The sequence below is a fragment of the Cupressus sempervirens genome, chromosome 10, assembly GCF_028749045.1.
Source record: "Cupressus sempervirens isolate cs-2001-9-10 chromosome 10, ASM2874904v1, whole genome shotgun sequence".
Classification (NCBI taxonomy): Eukaryota; Viridiplantae; Streptophyta; class Pinopsida; order Cupressales; family Cupressaceae; genus Cupressus; species Cupressus sempervirens.
Genome location: NC_143127.1, coordinates 917,902,419 through 917,909,857, shown reverse-complemented (window position 1 = coordinate 917,909,857; position 7,439 = coordinate 917,902,419). Strand labels below are relative to the sequence as shown.

The window sequence follows — 7,439 nt, the reverse complement described above, 5'->3', positions numbered from 1 at the left end:
TTTTATATTCCCTCTTTGTGTAGCATAATGAAGAGCTTTAAACCCTTTTCCTTTTAAGAAATTTTCTAGGGTAGCATCCAACATGACCTTCTCAAAATGGTCTCTCTTTTTAGGGGTAAGATATAAGCTAATAGTTGTCTCCCCCTTCTTATTCTTAAGCCCCAAATCAGCTCCTAAAAATAAAAACTCTCTGAAGCATTCTAGATGGTTAGATTTTATGCTTAGCATACATGTAGTTTCACCACTTTCTATCCTTGCATTCAAATCACATCCATGTTCTATCAACTACTTTAAAATAATCTGATAATCTATTCTTAATCCCATGTGAATAGGTTGAAATTCATGTCCATTTTTCAATCTTACATAAAATTCAGCATTAGATCTAGCATCTAAAAGCACATTAGTAGCCCTTGAATTACAGAAAAGGATTGCATGACAAATTAATGTTCTTCCTCTATGCTCACTATCAGGGCTTAAGTGTTGCAGTAACAATCTGAGAATAGTGCCACTTGCTTCACAATATTCAACAGCACACCATGCTTCATTATATGGTTCTATTAGACCTACCCCAACTCGCAACTCCTCACTTAAATTTGTATCCTAGGACCATGCTCCAAGGCTCACTTTATAATCTATATCTACACCTACCATCAATGCCTAGCATTGATGGAATATTCTAATAAATGGCCCTTTATTCAATTCAACTATTGATCATACCCCCATTCATCTCAGCATTCCAATGAAATGAACTTTGAGTATCGTATGCAAAGCCACAATATATTTTACACATCCCTAGGATAGACCTAGGACCCTTCCTATTGCAGTGTCTACATCTATGTCAAAGAAGCAAGGTCATATAGGCAATCCAGGCATTGTGCCCATAGCTCCTATCAAAGGATAGATGAATCCTACTCCAACACTAGCTCTTACAACTCTAATTGGTAATGTAAAACCAGAAGGAGCCCCTTTTAATGAAGCAATATGTGGAAAAGAATAATGTGTCTTTGGAAGTCAAGAGAACCCTTGCAGGGTGTATGTTTCAATCTTCTTCTCAACCTACTTTGAATACTCAATTGTAGCTGCTCCATATGACTTGGCAATCAAATTAATTTTTTCTTTGATACTAATGTTCAAAGGGTGCAAAAACTTCAAAGATCTATTGTGCTTCTCACAGGGCCTCTGAACTAAAACACTAAGATCTATCATTCCTATTCCACCATGTGCATAATGTGTACAAACAACAACATCAAAGGCACTAGCTTCCATTGCAGCATTTCTCACAACATTGACCTCAGCCTCTATGTCAGAGGCAAACATGTTGATAGCAATGACAACATTAACTCCATATGATTTGATTTTTTCTAAGTGCTTGGCTAGATTAACACAACCTAACTAAACCAATGCTACATTCTTTGTTCCATAAGTACGATCTAGTGACTTTCCTACAAACATGTCTGGTCCTCCATGCATTTTGAGAGCTCTTACTATGGCCACTAAAATAGCACATTAAGGCTTCAAACCATTGTATCTACACTTTATATTCATGAACTTCTCTATACCAATATCAACACCAAACCTTGCTTTTGTTACAACGAATCCTTCTAGACCTACTAGCTTCAGTGCAATCTTGTTGGCAAAACAAAAAAAAAGCTTGGCTAAACAAATTACATGCCTTGTCTATGGTCAGATTAGCTATGGACCTGTCAATCATGTTTCTCTTAACTATTCAATATTCTTTATCTATTCCCCAACATTGGCATTGTGGTCATTGCTTCTTTGCATTTGGCATGAACATTTAGAACAACTTTTATGGAGGTTAATTAAACTCTTAATTTTAAACCTTTTTCAAATGGGCAAGGAAGTAGGTTGATAACAATCTTTAAAATACATGTTTTGGACTCAAACATTAACCTCTTTTAAAAAAAAGGTTAGTGGTTAATGATTTGGTTTAGAATACGTGTTTTGACCCCCAAACCTTAACCTTTTTAAAAGATTAATTTGCCAAAATTGTCTTAACCATTTGATAGAGAGGTTAATGGTTAAGATTTTGAAGTGAAATGTGTATTTTGGAAATTGATCTTAACCTTTTTAGAGGTTAATAGTTAATGATTAAGTTGAAAATATATATTTTGGTTCCTGTCATTAACCTAGGAGAATTTTTGACTTGAGAACCAGATTTTAAAAATTTGAAGTATTGGATGGAGCCAGAAACAAGCCAAAGATACTTGAAGGGCATAATATCTCAAAAACTCTAAGGAAAAGTGACCATTTTAATGTTTAAAATGAGATTTATTCCAAAAATAACCATAGCTCAGAAAGGCAAGGATTAAGGCAAATTTTGATATCCAAGCAACAAGTACATAATTTGGATTCATGAATGTCACTAAAAATTTTGACATTTTTTTCTTTGTCACACCTTCCATCTAATATTTTCCATAATGTCTCTATTATATTCTTTCCAAAATGCATTATATCAAACAAATACATGATTTGTAGGTTCTTGTAATAGAGTAACCTACTAAATATTTTGGGATAACATTTGTCCCTTTGGAAGGTGCTTAGTAATTACTTGACGACCTTCACGAGCATCAATTACATCATCAGTAAAAAAAAAAAATACCAAAATATAAATTTTAAACAAAAACCACTAGATGGAATGACATTACCTCAATAATTTATTCTATTGTATTCCAACTTCCATAGGTGAGGTGTCATTCTTCATGGCTTTGATGTTGTCTCTTCTTTCCTTGCATTGAAAATGTATTTTTTGGTAGTTTGATACTTATGAATTGTGTGGAAGAAGTGCCTATGCTCATCAAACACATGTATTCCTAAACTTTTTGAATAACAAGATTTCATCTTTGGACTATAAATTGGACATGCAAATTTTCCTTTGTTTGAAGACCTACAAGATAATGATACAACTGGATTAAATATATTAATTTAAATAATTAGAATTATCATGTGCAACTTGAATTCACCATCACGTACCAAAAAAATGTGGCAACCCTGGCATATCATGTATTATCCATAGAAGCATTGCATGGAATTGAAATTAGCTTTGTCAAATTGTTCTAGAGGTGTTGTACATAATGACACTATTCCATAACTCCACCAACTCATCGATAAGAGGCTCAATATATACATTCATATCTTAACTTGGTACTTACCTAGTTCAACAAACAACAACAACATTATATAATTATTGTGACCATTTTTCTGAAAGACTCATAATTACATGTATATAGCTATAAAATTATAAAATACCTATAAAAATCATTGCCAACATAATATTCTCTTTATTTATTAACATCCATGGAGGAAGGTTATTGTTGATGACAAAAATGGGCCACATTGACTAAATAGATCTCAACTCTCCAAATGGATTGGCATCGTCTGTTGCTAATAAAAGCCTAAGATTTTGAGGTTCTTCTTTAAATGGTGTTCACTTTTCCTCTATGTCCATAAATTTTGAACCATCCATAGACATTTTAATAAGGTCATCTCAACTTCTATTGTGTGCATGGTAATCGATAAATTGTGCCAAGTTATTATACTTGAATAATTGTTACAAATGTGGAATAATAGAGATGTAACGAAGAACCTTGTGAGGCATATTTTTGTTACTTGATCTAGTCAATATCTACTCATATGACATTTAGGGCATTCTATTGTGCATTCATATTCTTTATGGTAAATAATATGGTCACCAAGATAAGCATCTATTTATTGATACTCCATTCCAAAATCTTTTACAGTGGTACATAATTCTCGATATGAGCGAGGGAGAATATGTGAAGGTGATAACAAAAACTTGTGAATCAATCTACAAAAAAAAGTATAAGTTTTTAATATCAATAATATTAATGGTAAATGTTTCACCGTTTATTGAAAATAATGACACATACATACATACATACATACATACATACATACATGCATACATACATACATACATACATACATACATACATACATACATACATACATACATACATATATATATATATATATATATATATATATATATATATATATATATATATATATATATATGATGCAGGAGCATCTTGGGTTGACTTGTTATCCTAATCATTGTTTCTTCTTTTGTAGTTGGTGCTGAGTTACTGTAGCACTCTTCAGGTGCCAAGCTCCTGTAGCACTCTTCAGATGCTGAGCTGTAGCACTCTTTAGGTGCCAAGCTCCTGTCGAACTCTTCAAGTGCCAACCTCCTGTCACACTCTTCAGGTGTCGAGTTCCTATAGCACTCTTCAAGTGCTGAGCTTCTGTCACACTCTTTAGCTAGGGACCAAGCTGTAGCACTCTTCAAGTGTCGAGCTCCTGTCGCACTCTTCAAGTGTCGAGTTACTCAGTGTATCCTAAGTGCCAGTATTTGGACGTGATTTTTGCGAGATGACTTGTAAGATTTATTTCATTCGTGACATTTATGTTAATATCTTTTCTTGGGATGAGTCCAAACTATTTTTGGGTCGGCCCTCCTCTTATGTAATGTTCTAGAATGTTCTGTAAGCCATTTTGGCGAGTATAAATAGAGAGTTTAGGCTTAGAAGCTAAGGAAGTTATTGAGAAGAAGGAAAGTTTTGGAGGGAGCAAAACTGAAAGTGAGAATTTGCTATTGGATCTTTGTAACTAAATGTATTAAATTAGCCGTAACCCAGAAGGCCTCACAGCTGGGCATGTATGAAGATATTTTGATGAATCAATAGAAGTATTTTCCTCTTCTCCTCCTTTGGTTGCTATCCACTTTTTTTTGCTTCCATTGTGTTTACTCTTGCAGGGTGGTTTGGATAGCTGGGTGAACCTTTGGCCCTAGTTTTTCATCCCTTTCCTACGTCAGTTGGTATTAGAGAGTTGGCAAGAGTACAAGAGGAAAAGATTACTATGAATATTTGGTGAAGTGGAAGAACAGACCTATTGAAGATGCTTCATGGATTTATCAATTTGAGTTGGATTCAGCTTAGGTTGGGACATCTCAATGATTCAAGAGAATCATTTCTTCCAAACCCGGTTGTCAGATGCAGGAGCATCCTAGGTTGCCTTGTTATCCTGCTCATTTTTGCTTCTTTTGCAGTTGGTGCTGAGTTACTGTAGCACTCTTCAGGTGTTGAGCTCTTGTCACACTCTTCAGGTGCCGAGCTCCTATTGCACTCTTCAGGTGCTAAGTTCCTGTAGCACTCTTCAGGTGTCAAGCTCTTGTCACACTCTTTAGGTGCCGAGTTACTCATTGTATGCAAAGTGCTAGTATTTGGACGTGATTTCTGTGAGCTGACTTGCAGGATTTATTTCATTCGTGATAGTTATGTTAAGATCTTTTCTTGGGATGAGTCCAAACTATTTTTGGGCTGGCCCTCCTCTTATGTAATGTTCTAGAATGTTCTGTAAGCCGTTTTGGTGAGTATAAATAGAGAGTTTAGGCTTAAAAGCTAAGGAAGTTATTGAGAAGAAGGAAAGTTTTGGAGGGAGCAGAACTGAAAGTGAGAATTTGTTGTTGGATCTTTGTAACTGAATGTATTAAATTGGTCGTAACCCAGAAAGCCTTACAGCTAGGCATGTATGAAGATATTTTGATGAATCAATAGAATTATTTTCCTCTTCTCCTCCTTTGGTTGTTGTCCACTTGTGTTTGCTTTCGTTGTGTTTACTCTTGCACGGTGGTTTGGATAGCTAGGTGAGTCTTTGGCCCTAGTTTTTCATCCCTTTCCTGCGTCAGTTGGTATCAAAGAGTTGGCAAGAGTACAAGAGGAAAAGATTACTATGAATATTTGGTGAAGTGGAAGAACAGGCCTATTGAAGATGCTTCATGGATTTCTCAATTTGAGTTAGATTCAGGTCAGGTTGGGACATCTCAATGATTTAGGAGAATCATTTCTTCCAACCTTGGTTGTCTGATGCAGGAGCATCCTGGGTTGCCTTGTTATCCTACTCATTTTTGCTTCTTTTGCAGTTGGTGCTAAGTTACTGTAGCACTCTTCAGGTGCTGAGCTCCTATCGCACTCTTTAGGTGTTGAGCTATAGAACTCTTCAGGTGCTAAGCTCCTATCGCACTCTTCAGGTGCCGAGCTCCTATCGCACTCTTCAAGTGCCGAGTTCCTGTAGCACTCTTCAGGTGCCGAGCTCCTATCACACTCTTTAGGTGTTGAGCTCCTATCATACTCTTCAGGTGTCGAGTTACTCAGTGTATTCCAAGTGCCAATATTTGGATGTGATTTCTATGAGTTGACTTGCAAGATTTATTTCATTCGCAACATTTATGTTAAGATCTTTTCTTGGGATGAGTCCAAACTATTTTTGGGTCGGCCCTCCTCTTATGTAATGTTCTAGAATATTCTGTAAGCCATTTTGGCGAGTATAAATAGAGATTTTAGCCATTGAAGAAATGGAGACATTATTTGATGCCTAAGGAGTTTGTGTTGTAAACTGATCATAAAGCTTTATAATACTTGGGAAGTCAACATAAATTGAATCAAAGACATATGAAGTTGGTTGAGTATTTGCAGAGTTTTACATTTGTGATCAAGCATAAGAGTGGAGTTACTAACAAATTTTCTGATGCATTGAGTAGAAGACGTTCTTTGTTGACTAAAATGAAGGTTGAAGTTCTTGGTTTTGATGAGATGAAAGAGTTCTATGATGTTGATCCTAATTTTTCCGAGGCATGGAGAGAGTGCAGAGCACCAAATATGACAGATCACATAAGTAAGTATGATGAGTATTTCATTCAGGAAGGTATATTGTTCAAAGGTATTTAGTTGTGTATTCCTAGAAGTCCTATGAGGTTGAATTTGATTAAGGAAAAGCATAGTGGTGGATTAGCTAGACATTTTGGAACTGATAAAACATTGAGTTTGCTAAAAGAGAAATATTATTGGCCACAAATGTATAAGGATGTTCAAAAATTTGTAAAGAGCTGTGGAGTTTTTCAAGTTGCAAAGGGAGTGAGTCAAAATATTGGTTTGTATACACCTATTACTATTCCTGAGAAACCTTGGACTGATATCAGTATGGATTTTTTTCTTGGATTGCCTAAGACGGTGAAGGGGTATGATTCTATATTTGTTGTAGTGGATATATTTTCTAAGATGGCTCATTTTATACCATGTAAGAAGACATCAGATGCTAAGCATGTTGCTGAACTTTTCTTTAAAGAGATTATGAGATTGCATGGATTACCAAGAAGCATTATTTCAGATAGAGACAGTAAGTTCGTTTGTTATTTTTGGAAGACTTTGTGAAAGAAGATGGGTACTAAATTGAAGTTTAGTCCTACATTCCATCCACAGACAGATGGACAGATAGAGGTTGTGAATAGAAGCTTGGGTAATTTGCTGAGATGTTTAGTTGGGAATAAACTGAGTAATTGGGAGATGGTATTGGCACAAGCTGAATTTGCATATAACAATTCTGTGAAAAGGAGTACA

General features: G+C 35.4%; 1 pseudogene; it reads right to left on the bottom strand.

Annotated features, from left to right (window-relative positions):
- Window positions 1–792: 792 nt before the first annotated feature.
- LOC149537003 (formate--tetrahydrofolate ligase pseudogene) overlaps window positions 793–7,439 on the bottom strand; it is a 30,313-nt pseudogene continuing 23,666 nt past the window's right edge.